Here is a 12972-nt window from a genome sequence, read left to right on the forward strand (position 1 = left end):
TGATAGAGAGTGATAGAGAGTGTCAGAGAGTGTCAGAGAGTGTCTGAGAGTGTCAGAGAGTGATAGAGAGTGATAGAGAGTGTCAGAGAGTGTCAGAGAGTGTCAGAGAGTGTCAGAGAGTGATAGAGAGTGATAGAGAGTGTCAGAGAGTGTCAGAGAGTGTCAGAGATTGAAAGAGAGTGTCAGTGAGTGTCAGAGAGTGTCAGAGAGTGATAGAGAGTGATAGAGAGTGTCAGAGAGTGTCAGAGAATGTCAGAGAGTGATAGAGAGTGATAGAGAGTGTCAGAGAGTGTCAGAGAGTGTCTGAGAGTGTCAGAGAGCGATAGAGAGTGAAAGAGAGTGTCAGAGAGTGTCAGAGAGTGTCAGAGAGTGATAGAGAGTGATAGAGAGTGTCAGAGAGTGTCAGAGAGTGTCAGATAGTGATAGTGAGTGTCTGAGAGTGTCAGAGAGCGATAGAGAGTGAAAGAGAGTGTCAGAGAGTGTCAGAGAGTGTCAGAGAGTGATAGAGAGTGTCAGAGAGTGTCAGAGAGTGTCAGAGAGTGTCAGATAGTGATAGTGAGTGTCTGAGAGTGTCAGAGAGTGATATAGAGTGATAGAGAGTGTCAGAGAGTGTCAGAGAGTGATAGAGAGTGTCAGAGAGTGTCAGAGAGTGTCAGAGAATGTCAGAGAGTGATATAGAGCGATAGAGAGTTTCAGAGAGTGTCAGAGAGTGTCTCAGAGTGTCAGAGAGTGATAGAGAGTGATAGAGAGTGTCAGAGAGTGTCAGAGAGTGTCTGAGAGTGTCAGAGAGTGATAGAGAGTGATAGAGAGTGTCAGAGAGTGTCAGAGAGTGTCAGAGAGTGTCAGAGAGTGATAGAGAGTGATAGAGAGTGTCAGAGAGTGTCAGAGAGTGTCTGAGAGTGTCAGAGAGCGATAGAGATTGAAAGAGAGTGTCAGTGAGTGTCAGAGAGTGTCAGAGAGTGATAGAGAGTGATAGAGAGTGTCAGAGAGTGTCAGAGAATGTCAGAGAGTGATAGAGAGTGATAGAGAGTGTCAGAGAGTGTCAGAGAGTGTCTGAGAGTGTCAGAGAGCGATAGAGAGTGAAAGAGAGTGTCAGAGAGTGTCAGAGAGTGTCAGAGAGTGATAGAGAGTGATAGAGAGTGTCAGAGAGTGTCAGAGAGTGTCAGATAGTGATAGTGAGTGTCTGAGAGTGTCAGAGAGCGATAGAGAGTGAAAGAGAGTGTCAGAGAGTGTCAGAGAGTGTCAGAGAGTGATAGAGAGTGATAGAGAGTGTCAGAGAGTGTCAGAGAGTGTCAGATAGTGATAGTGAGTGTCTGAGAGTGTCAGAGAGTGATATAGAGTGATAGAGAGTGTCAGAGAGTGTCAGAGAGTGTCAGAGAGTGATAGAGAGTGATAGAGAGTGTCAGAGAGTGTCAGAGAGTGTCAGAGAGCGATAGAGAGTGAAAGAGAGTGTCAGAGAGTGTCAGAGAGTGTCAGAGACTGTGAGAGAGTGATAGAGAGTGATAGAGAGTTTCAGAGAATTTCAGAGAGTGTCTGAGAGTGTCAGAGAGTGATAGAGAGTGATAGAGAGTGTCAGAGAGTGTCAGAGAGTGTCTGAGAGTGTCAGAGAGTGTCAGAGAGTGATAGAGAGTGTCAGAGAGTGATAGAGAGTGTCAGAGAGTGTCAGAGAGTGATATAGAACGATAGAGAGTTTCAGAGAGTGTCAGAGAGTGTCTGAGAGTGTCAGAGAGTGTCAGAGAGTGATATAGAGTGATAGAGAGTGTCAGACAGTGTCAGAGAGTGTCAGAGAGTGTCTGAGAGTGTCAGAGAGTGATAGAGAGTGTCAGAGAGTGATAGAGAGTGTCAGAGAGTGTCAGAGAGTGTCAGAGAGTGATAGAGAGTGATAGAGAGTGTCAGAGAGTGTCAGACAGTGTCTGAGAGTGTCAGAGAGTTTCAGAGAGTGTCAGAGATTGTCTGAGAGTGTCAGAGAGTGATAGAGAGTGATAGAGAGTGTCAGAGAGTGTCAGAGAGTGTCAGAGAGTGATAGAGAGTGATAGAGAGTGTCAGAGAATGTCAGAGAGTGTCAGAGAGTGTCTGAGAGTGTCAGAGAGTGATATAGAGTGATAGAGAGTGTCAGAGAGTGTCAGAGAGTGTCTGAGAGTGTCAGAGAGTGATAGAGAGTGATAGAGAGTGTCAGAGAGTGTCAGAGAGTGTCAGAGAGTGTCAGAGAGTGATATAGAGCGATAGAGAGTTTCAGAGAGTATCATAGAGTGTCTGAGAGTGTCAGAGAGTGATAGAGAGTGTCAGAGAGTGTCAGAGAGTGTCAGAGAGTGATAGAGAGTGATAGAGAGTGATAGAGAGTGTCAGAGAGTGTCAGAGAGGGATACAGAGTGATAGAGAGTGTCAGAGAGTGTCAGAGAGTGTCAGTGAGTGTCAGACAGTGTCTGAGAGTGTCAGAGAGTGTCAGAGAGTGTCAGAGAGTTATAGAGACTGTCAGAGAGTGTCAGAGAGTGTCAGAGAGTGATAGAGAGTGTCAGAGAGTGTCAGAGAGTGTCAGAGAGTGTCAGAGAGTGATACAGATCGATAGAGAGTTTCAGAGAGTGTCAGAGAGTGTCTGAGAGTGTCAGAGAGTGATAGAGAGTGATAGAGAGTGTCAGAGAGTGTCAGAGAGTGTCAGAGAGTGTCAGACAGTGTCTGAGAGTGTCAGAGAGTGATAGAGAGTGTCAGAGAGTGTCAGAGAGTGTCAGAGAGTGATAGAGAGTGATAGAGAGATAGGGAGTGTCAGAGAGTGTCAGAGAGTGTCTGAGTGTGTCAGAGAGTGATAGAGAGTGTCAGAGAGTGTCTGAGAGTGTCAGAGAGTGTCAGAGAGTGATAGAGAGTGATAGAGAGTGTCAGAGAGTGTCAGAGAGTGTCAGAGAGTGTCTGAGAGTGTCAGAGAGTGATAGAGAGTGTCAGAGAGTGGCAGAGAGTGATAGAGAGTGATAGAGAGATTCAGAGAGTGTCAGAGAATGTCAGAGAGTGATAGAGAGTGTCAAAGAGTGATAGAGACTGTCAGAGAGTGTCAGAGAGTGTCAGAGAGTGATAGAGAGTTTCAGAGAGTGTCAGAGAGTGTCTGAGAGTGTCAGAGAGTGATAGAGAGTAATAGAGAGTGTCAGAGAGTGTCAGAGAGTGTCAGAGAGTGATATAGAGTGATAGAGAGTGTCAGAGAGTGTCAGAGAGTGTCAGAGAGTGTCTGAGAGTGTCAGAGAGTGATAGAGAGTGATAGAGAGTGTCAGAGAGTGATAGAGAGTGTCAGAGAGTGTCAGAGAGTGTCAGAGAGTGTCAGAGAGTGATATAGAGCGATAGAGAGTTTCAGAGAGTGTCAGAGAGTGTCTGAGAGTGTCAGAGAGTGATAGAGGGTGATAGAGAGTGTCAGAGAGTGTCAGAGAGTGTCAGACAGTCTCTGAGAGTGTCAGAGAGTGATAGAGAGTGTCAGGGAGTGTCTGAGAGTGTCCGAGAGAGATAGAGAGTGTCAGAGAGTGATAGAGAGAGTCAGAGAGTGTCAGAGAGTGATATAGAGCGATAGAGAGTTTCAGAGAGTGTCAGAGAGTGTCTCAGAGTGTCAGAGAGTGTCAGAGAGTGATAGAGAGTGTCAGAGAGTGTCAGAGAGTGTCAGAGAGTGTCAGAGAGTGATAGAGAGTGATAGAGAGTTAGGGAGTGTCAGAGAGTGTCAGAGAGTGATAGAGAGTGTCAGAGAGTGATAGAGAGTGTCAGAGAGTGTCAGAGAGTGTCAGAGAGTGATAAAGAGTGATAGAGAGTGTCAGAGAGTGTCAGAGAGTGATAGAGAGTGTCAGAGAGTGGCAGAGAGTGATAGAGAGTGATAGAGAGTTTCAGAGAGTGTCAGAGAATGTCTGAGAGTGATAGAGTGTCAAAGAGTGATAGAGAGTGTCAGAGAGTGTCAGAGAGTGTCAGAGAGTGTCAGAGAGTGATAGAGAGTTTCAGAGAGTGTCAGAGAGTGTCTAAGAGTGTCAGAGAGTGATGGAGAGTGTCAGAGAGTGTCAGAGAGTGTCAGAGAGTGATAGTGAGTGTCTGAGAGTGATAGAGAGTGTCAGAGATTGTCAGAGAGTGATAGAGAGTGATAGAGAGTGATAGAGAGTGTCAGAGAGTGTCAGAGAGTGTCAGAGAGTGTCAGAGAGTGATAGAGAGTGCCAGAGAGTGTCTGAGAGTGTCAGAGAGTGATATAGAGTGATAGAGAGTGTCAGAGAGTGTCAGAGAGTGTCAGAGAGTGATAGAGAGTGATAGAGATTGTCAGAGAGTGTCAGAGAGTGTCAGAGAGTGTCTGAGAGTGTCAGAGAGTGATAGAGAGTGTCAGAGAGTGTCAGAGAGTAGTAGAGAGTGATAGAGAGTGTCAGGGAGTGTCTGAGAGTGTCAGAGAGAGATAGAGAGTGTCAGAGAGTGATAGAGAGTGTCAGAGAGTGTCAGAGAATGTCAGAGAGTGATATAGAGCGATAGAGAGTTTCAGAGAGTGTCAGAGAGTGTCTCAGAGTGTCAGAGAGTGATAGAGAGTGATAGAGAGTGTCAGAGAGTGTCAGAGAGTGTCAGAGAGTGATAGAGAGTGTCAGAGAGTGTCAGAGAGTGTCAGAGAGTGTCAGAGAGTGATAGAGAGTGATAGAGAGTGTCAGAGAGTGTCAGAGAGTGTCTGAGAGTGTCAGAGAGCGATAGAGATTGAAAGAGAGTGTCAGTGAGTGTCAGAGAGTGTCAGAGAGTGATAGAGAGTGATAGAGAGTGTCAGAGAGTGTCAGAGAATGTCAGAGAGTGATAGAGAGTGATAGAGAGTGTCAGAGAGTGTCTGAGAGTGTCAGAGAGCGATAGAGAGTGAAAGAGAGTGTCAGAGAGTGTCAGAGAGTGTCAGAGAGTGATAGAGAGTGATAGAGAGTGTCAGAGAGTGTCAGAGAGTGTCAGATAGTGATAGTGAGTGTCTGAGAGTGTCAGAGAGCGATAGAGAGTGAAAGAGAGTGTCAGAGAGTGTCAGAGAGTGTCAGAGAGTGATAGAGAGTGATAGAGAGTGTCAGAGAGTGTCAGAGAGTGTCAGATAGTGTCAGAGAGTGTCAGAGAGTGTCAGAGAGTGATATAGAGCGATAGAGAGTTTCAGAGAGTGTCAGAGAGTGTCTGAGAGTGTCAGAGAGTGATAGAGAGTGATAGAGAGTGTCAGAGAGTGTCAGACAGTGTCTGAGAGTGTCAGAGAGTTTCAGAGAGTGTCAGAGATTGTCTGAGAGTGTCAGAGAGTGATAGAGAGTGATAGAGAGTGTCAGAGAGTGTCAGAGAGTGTCAGAGAGTGATAGAGAGTGATAGAGAGTGTCAGAGAATGTCAGAGAGTGTCAGAGAGTGTCTGAGAGTGTCAGAGAGTGATATAGAGTGATAGAGAGTGTCAGAGAGTGTCAGAGAGTGTCTGAGAGTGTCAGAGAGTGATAGAGAGTGATAGAGAGTGTCAGAGAGTGTCAGAGAGTGTCAGAGAGTGTCAGAGAGTGATATAGAGCGATAGAGAGTTTCAGAGAGTATCATAGAGTGTCTGAGAGTGTCAGAGAGTGATAGAGAGTGTCAGAGAGTGTCAGAGAGTGTCAGAGAGTGATAGAGAGTGATAGAGAGTGTCAGAGAGTGTCAGAGAGGGATACAGAGTGATAGAGAGTGTCAGAGAGTGTCAGAGAGTGTCAGTGAGTGTCAGACAGTGTCTGAGAGTGTCAGAGAGTGTCAGAGAGTGTCAGAGAGTTATAGAGACTGTCAGAGAGTGTCAGAGAGTGTCAGAGAGTGATAGAGAGTGTCAGAGAGTGTCAGAGAGTGTCAGAGAGTGTCAGAGAGTGATACAGATCGATAGAGAGTTTCAGAGAGTGTCAGAGAGTGTCTGAGAGTGTCAGAGAGTGATAGAGAGTGATAGAGAGTGTCAGAGAGTGTCAGAGAGTGTCAGAGAGTGTCAGACAGTGTCTGAGAGTGTCAGAGAGTGATAGAGAGTGTCAGAGAGTGTCAGAGAGTGTCAGAGAGTGATAGAGAGTGATAGAGAGATAGGGAGTGTCAGAGAGTGTCAGAGAGTGTCTGAGTGTGTCAGAGAGTGATAGAGAGTGTCAGAGAGTGTCTGAGAGTGTCAGAGAGTGTCAGAGAGTGATAGAGAGTGATAGAGAGTGTCAGAGAGTGTCAGAGAGTGTCAGAGAGTGTCTGAGAGTGTCAGAGAGTGATAGAGAGTGTCAGAGAGTGGCAGAGAGTGATAGAGAGTGATAGAGAGATTCAGAGAGTGTCAGAGAATGTCAGAGAGTGATAGAGAGTGTCAAAGAGTGATAGAGAGTGTCAGAGAGTGTCAGAGAGTGTCAGAGAGTGATAGAGAGTTTCAGAGAGTGTCAGAGAGTGTCTGAGAGTGTCAGAGAGTGATAGAGAGTAATAGAGAGTGTCAGAGAGTGTCAGAGAGTGTCAGAGAGTGTCAGAGAGTGATATAGAGTGATAGAGAGTGTCAGAGAGTGTCAGAGAGTGTCAGAGAGTGTCTGAGAGTGTCAGAGAGTGATAGAGAGTGATAGAGAGTGTCAGAGAGTGATAGAGAGTGTCAGAGAGTGTCAGAGAGTGTCAGAGAGTGTCAGAGAGTGATATAGAGCGATAGAGAGTTTCAGAGAGTGTCAGAGAGTGTCTGAGAGTGTCAGAGAGTGATAGAGGGTGATAGAGAGTGTCAGAGAGTGTCAGAGAGTGTCAGACAGTCTCTGAGAGTGTCAGAGAGTGATAGAGAGTGTCAGGGAGTGTCTGAGAGTGTCCGAGAGAGATAGAGAGTGTCAGAGAGTGATAGAGAGAGTCAGAGAGTGTCAGAGAGTGATATAGAGCGATAGAGAGTTTCAGAGAGTGTCAGAGAGTGTCTCAGAGTGTCAGAGAGTGTCAGAGAGTGATAGAGAGTGTCAGAGAGTGTCAGAGAGTGTCAGAGAGTGTCAGAGAGTGATAGAGAGTGATAGAGAGTTAGGGAGTGTCAGAGAGTGTCAGAGAGTGATAGAGAGTGTCAGAGAGTGATAGAGAGTGTCAGAGAGTGTCAGAGAGTGTCAGAGAGTGATAAAGAGTGATAGAGAGTGTCAGAGAGTGTCAGAGAGTGATAGAGAGTGTCAGAGAGTGGCAGAGAGTGATAGAGAGTGATAGAGAGTTTCAGAGAGTGTCAGAGAATGTCTGAGAGTGATAGAGTGTCAAAGAGTGATAGAGAGTGTCAGAGAGTGTCAGAGAGTGTCAGAGAGTGTCAGAGAGTGATAGAGAGTTTCAGAGAGTGTCAGAGAGTGTCTAAGAGTGTCAGAGAGTGATGGAGAGTGTCAGAGAGTGTCAGAGAGTAGTAGAGAGTGATAGAGAGTGTCAGAGAGTGTCAGATAGTGATAGTGAGTGTCTGAGAGTGTCAGAGCGTGATATAGAACATAGAAAAATACAGCACAGAACAGGCCCTTCGGCCCACGATGTTGTGCCGATCCTTTGTCCTCTGTCAAGGACAATTTAATCTATACCCCATCATTCTCCTTTATCCATATACCTATCCAAAAGCCTTTTGAAAGTCCCTAAAGTTTCTGACTCAACAACTTCCCCGGGCAAGGCATTCCATGCCTCGACCACTCTCTGGGTAAAGAACCTTCCCCTGACATCCCCCTTATATCTCCCACCCTTCACCTTAAATTTATGACCCCTTGTAACGCTTTGCTCCACCCGGGGAAAAAGTTTCTGACTGTCTACCCTATCTATTCCCCTGATCATCTTATAAACCTCTATCATGTCACCCCTCATCCTTCTCCTTTCTAATGAGAAGAGGCCTAGAATGTTCAGCCTTTCCTCGTAAGACTTATTCTCCATTCCAGGCAACATCCTGGTAAATCTCCTCTGCACCCTCTCCAAGGCTTCCACATCCTTCCTAAAATGAGGCGACCAGAACTGCACACAGTACTCCAAATGAGGCCTTACCAAGGTCCTGTACAGCTGCATCATCACCTCACGGCTCTTAAATTCAATCCCTCTGCTAATGAACGCTAACACCCCATATGCCTTCTTCACAGCCCTATCCACTTGAGTTGCAACTTTCAATGATCTATGCACATAGACCCCAAGGTCTCTCTGCTCCTCCACATGCCCAAGAACCCTACCGTTAACCCAGTATTTTGCATTCATGTTTGTCCTTCCAAAATGGACGACCTCACACTTTTCAGGGTTAAACTCCATCTGCCACTTTTCAGCCCAGCACTGCAACCTATCCAAGTCCCTTTGCAGACGACAATAGCCCTCCTCGGTATCCACAACTCCACCAACCTTTGTATCATCTGCAAATTTACTGACCCACCCTTCGACTTCCTCATCCAAGTCGTTAATAAAAATCACAAACAGGAGAGGACCCAGAACTGATCCCTGCGGCACGCCACTGGTAACTGGGCTCCAGGCTGAGTATTTACCATCTAAGACCACTCTCTGCCTTCTATCAGTTAGCCAATTCTTAATCCAATTGGCCACATTCCCCACTATCCCATGCCTCCTGACTTTCTCCATAAGTCTACCATGGGGGACCTTATCAAATGCCTTACTAAAATCCATGTACACCACATCCACTGGTTTACCCTCATCCACTTGCTTGGTCACCTGCTCAAAGAATTCAATCAGGCTTGTGAGGCAAGACCTACCCCTCACAAAACCGTGCTGACTGTCCCGAATCAAGCAGTGTCTTTCCAGATGCTCAGAAATCCTATCCCTCAGCACCTTTTCCATCAACTTGCCTACCACTGAAGTAAGACTAACTGGCCTGTAATTCCCAGGGTTGTTCCTATTCCCTTTCTTGAACAGGGGCACAACATTTGCCACCCTCCAATCACCTGGTACCACCCCCGTCAGCAGAGAAGATGAAAAGATCATTGCCAGCGGCTCTGCAATTTCATCCCTTGCTTCCCATAACATCCTTGGATATACCCCGTCAGGCCCGGGAGACTTGTCTATCTTCAAGTTATTCAAAAACCCCAACACATCTTCCCTCCTAACGAGCACTTCCTCGAGCTTACCAGTCTGCTTCCCACCGTCCTCTTCAGTAATACACCCCTTCTCATTCGTAAATACCGAAGAGAAGTACTCATTCAAAACCTCACTTATCTCTTCCGGCTCAACACACAGTCTCCCGCTATTGTCCTTGACCGGACCTACGGTCCCCCTAGTCATCCTCATATTTCTGACATACGCGTAAAAGGCCTTGGGGTTTTCTTTTATCCTACCCGCCAAGCATTTTTCATGCCCTCTCTTAGCTCTCCTAATCCCTTTCTTCAGATCCTTCCTGGCCATCTTGTATCCCTCCAGAGCTATGCCTGTGCCCTTTTTCCTCAACTTTATATACGCATCCTTCTTCTTCCTAACAAGACTCTCAACCTCTCTTGTCAACCACGGTTCCCTCACATGACCATCCCTTCCCTGTCTGACAGGGACATGCTTATCAATGGCCCCTACTATCTGCTCCTTGAAAAAGTTCCACATTTCGACCGTGCCCTTCCCTGCCAGCATATGCTCCCAACTTATGCTCCTCAGTTCCTGCCTGACAGCATCATATCTACCCTTCCCCCAATTGTAAACCTTGCCCTGTTGCACATACCTATCCCTCTCCATTACCACAGTGAATGCTACAGAATTGTGATCACTATCTCCAAAGTGCTCGCCCACCAACAGCTCTATCACTTGCCCTGGTTCATTACCTAGTACCAAATCCAATATTGCCTCCCCTCTGGTCGGGCAGTCTACATACTGAGTCAGAAAAGCTTCCTGGACATACTGCACAAACACTACCCCATCCAAACTATTCGATCTAAAGAGTTGCCAATCAATATTTGGGAAGTTGAAATCCCCCATAATTACTACCCTGTGACTTCTGCTCCTTTCCAAAATCTGTTTCCCAATCTGCTCTTCCACCTCCCTGCTGCTATTGGGGGGCCTATAGAAAACTCCCATCAAGGTGACTGCTCCTTTCCTGTTCCTGACCTCAACCCACAGTGCCTCAGTCGGCAGATCCTCCTCGAAAATTCTTTCAGCAGTTGTTACACTATTTCTAACTAACAATGCCACCCCCCCACCTCTTTTACCACCATTCCTAATCTTATGAAAACATCTATAACCAGGTACCTCCAAAAACCATTCCTCCCCCTCACCTATCCACGTTTCAGTGATGGCCACAACATCGTAGTCCCAAGTGCCCATCCACGCCTTCAATTCACTCACCTTATTCCTGATGCTTCTTGCGTTGAAGTATACGCACTTTAACCCTTCTCCGTGCCCATCTGTCCTCTGTGACAGTGCTACCTTCCCCAATACCTCACTACACTCTTTGTCTTTCTGAGTGGACCCACTGGTCCCTGGATTACAAGTCCGGTTCCCATCCCCCTCCCAAACTAGTTTAAACCCTCCCGAACAGTACTAGCAAACCTCCCTCCCAGGATATTGGTGCCCCTCTGGTTCAGATGCAGCCCGTCCTGTTTGAACAGGTCCCATCTTCCCCAGAATGCAGTCCAATTATCCAAGAACTGGAAGCCCTCCCTCCTACACCATTCCTGCAGCCACGTGTTCAGCTGTGCTCTCTCCCTATTCCTAGCCTCACTATCACGTGATAGAGAGTGTCAGAGAGTGTCAGAGAGTGTCTGAGAGTGATAGAGAGTGTCAGAGAGTGTCAGAGAGTGTCAGAGAGTGTCAGAGAGTGATAGAGAGTGATAGAGAGTGTCAGAGAGTGTCAGAGAGTGTCAGAGAGCGATAGAGAGTGAAAGAGAGTGTCAGAGAGTGTCAGAGAGTGTCAGAGACTGTGAGAGAGTGATAGAGAGTGATAGAGAGTTTCAGAGAATTTCAGAGAGTGTCTGAGAGTGTCAGAGAGTGATAGAGAGTGATAGAGAGTGTCAGAGAGTGTCAGAGAGTGTCTGAGAGTGTCAGAGAGTGTCAGAGAGTGATAGAGAGTGTCAGAGAGTGATAGAGAGTGTCAGAGAGTGTCAGAGAGTGTCAGAGAGTGATATAGAACGATAGAGAGTTTCAGAGAGTGTCAGAGAGTGTCTGAGAGTGTCAGAGAGTGTCAGAGAGTGATATAGAGTGATAGAGAGTGTCAGACAGTGTCAGAGAGTGTCAGAGAGTGTCTGAGAGTGTCAGAGAGTGATAGAGAGTGTCAGAGAGTGATAGAGAGTGTCAGAGAGTGTCAGAGAGTGATATAGAGCGATAGAGAGTTTCAGAGAGTGTCAGAGAGTGTCTGAGAGTGTCAGAGAGTGATAGAGAGTGATAGTGAGTGTCAGAGAGTGTCAGACAGTGTCTGAGAGTGTCAGAGAGTTTCAGAGAGTGTCAGAGATAGTCTGAGAGTGTCAGAGAGTGATAGAGAGTGAGAGAGAGTGTCAGAGAGTGTCAGAGAGTGTCAGAGAGTGATATAGAGTGATAGAGAGTGTCAGAGAGTGTCAGAGAGTGTCAGAGAGTGTCTGAGAGTGTCAGAGAGTGATAGAGAGTGATAGAGAGTGTCAGAGAGTGATAGAGAGTGTCAGAGAGTGTCAGAGAGTGTCAGAGAGTGTCAGAGAGTGATATAGAGCGATAGAGAGTTTCAGAGAGTGTCAGAGAGTGTCTGAGAGTGTCAGAGAGTGATAGAGGGTGATAGAGAGTGTCAGAGAGTGTCAGAGAGTGTCAGACAGTCTCTGAGAGTGTCAGAGAGTGATAGAGAGTGTCAGGGAGTGTCTGAGAGTGTCCGAGAGAGATAGAGAGTGTCAGAGAGTGATAGAGAGAGTCAGAGAGTGTCAGAGAGTGATATAGAGCGATAGAGAGTTTCAGAGAGTCTCAGAGAGTGTCTCAGAGTGTCAGAGAGTGTCAGAGAGTGATAGAGAGTGTCAGAGAGTGTCAGAGAGTGTCAGAGAGTGTCAGAGAGTGATAGAGAGTGATAGAGAGTTAGGGAGTGTCAGAGAGTGTCAGAGACTGTCTGAGAGTGTCAGAGAGTGATAGAGAGTGTCAGAGAGTGTCAGAGAGTGTCAGAGAGTGATAAAGAGTGATAGAGAGTGTCAGAGAGTGTCAGAGAGTGATAGAGAGTGTCAGAGAGTGGCAGAGAGTGATAGAGAGTGATAGAGAGTTTCAGAGAGTGTCAGAGAATGTCTGAGAGTGATAGAGTGTCAAAGAGTGATAGAGAGTGTCAGAGAGTGTCAGAGAGTGTCAGAGAGTGTCAGAGAGTGATAGAGAGTTTCAGAGAGTGTCAGAGAGTGTCTAAGAGTGTCAGAGAGTGATGGAGAGTGTCAGAGAGTGTCAGAGATTGTCAGAGAGTGATAGTGAGTGTCTGAGAGTGATAGAGAGTGTCAGAGATTGTCAGAGAGTGATAGAGAGTGATAGAGAGTGATAGAGAGTGTCAGAGAGTGTCAGAGAGTGTCAGAGAGTGTCAGAGAGTGATAGAGAGTGCCAGAGAGTGTCTGAGAGTGTCAGAGAGTGATATAGAGTGATAGAGAGTGTCAGAGAGTGTCAGAGAGTGTCAGAGAGTGATAGAGAGTGATAGAGATTGTCAGAGAGTGTCAGAGAGTGTCAGAGAGTGTCTGAGAGTGTCAGAGAGTGATAGAGAGTGTCAGAGAGTGTCAGAGAGTAGTAGAGAGTGATAGAGAGTGTCAGGGAGTGTCTGAGAGTGTCAGAGAGAGATAGAGAGTGTCAGAGAGTGATAGAGAGTGTCAGAGAGTGTCAGAGAATGTCAGAGAGTGATATAGAGCGATAGAGAGTTTCAGAGAGTGTCAGAGAGTGTCTCAGAGTGTCAGAGAGTGATAGAGAGTGATAGAGAGTGTCAGAGAGTGTCAGAGAGTGTCAGAGAGTGATAGAGAGTGTCAGAGAGTGATAGAGAGTGATAGAGAGTGTCAGAGAGTGATAGAGAGTGATAGAGAGTGATAGAGAGTGTCAGAGAGTGTCAGAGAATGTCAGAGAGTGATAGAGAGTGATAGAGAGTGTCAGAGAGTGTCAGAGAGTGTCTGAGAGTGTCAGAGAGCGATAGAGAGTGAAAGAGAGTGTCAGAGAGTG

This window comes from Heterodontus francisci, chromosome 44, assembly GCF_036365525.1.
Source record: "Heterodontus francisci isolate sHetFra1 chromosome 44, sHetFra1.hap1, whole genome shotgun sequence".
Taxonomy (NCBI): Eukaryota; Metazoa; Chordata; class Chondrichthyes; order Heterodontiformes; family Heterodontidae; genus Heterodontus; species Heterodontus francisci.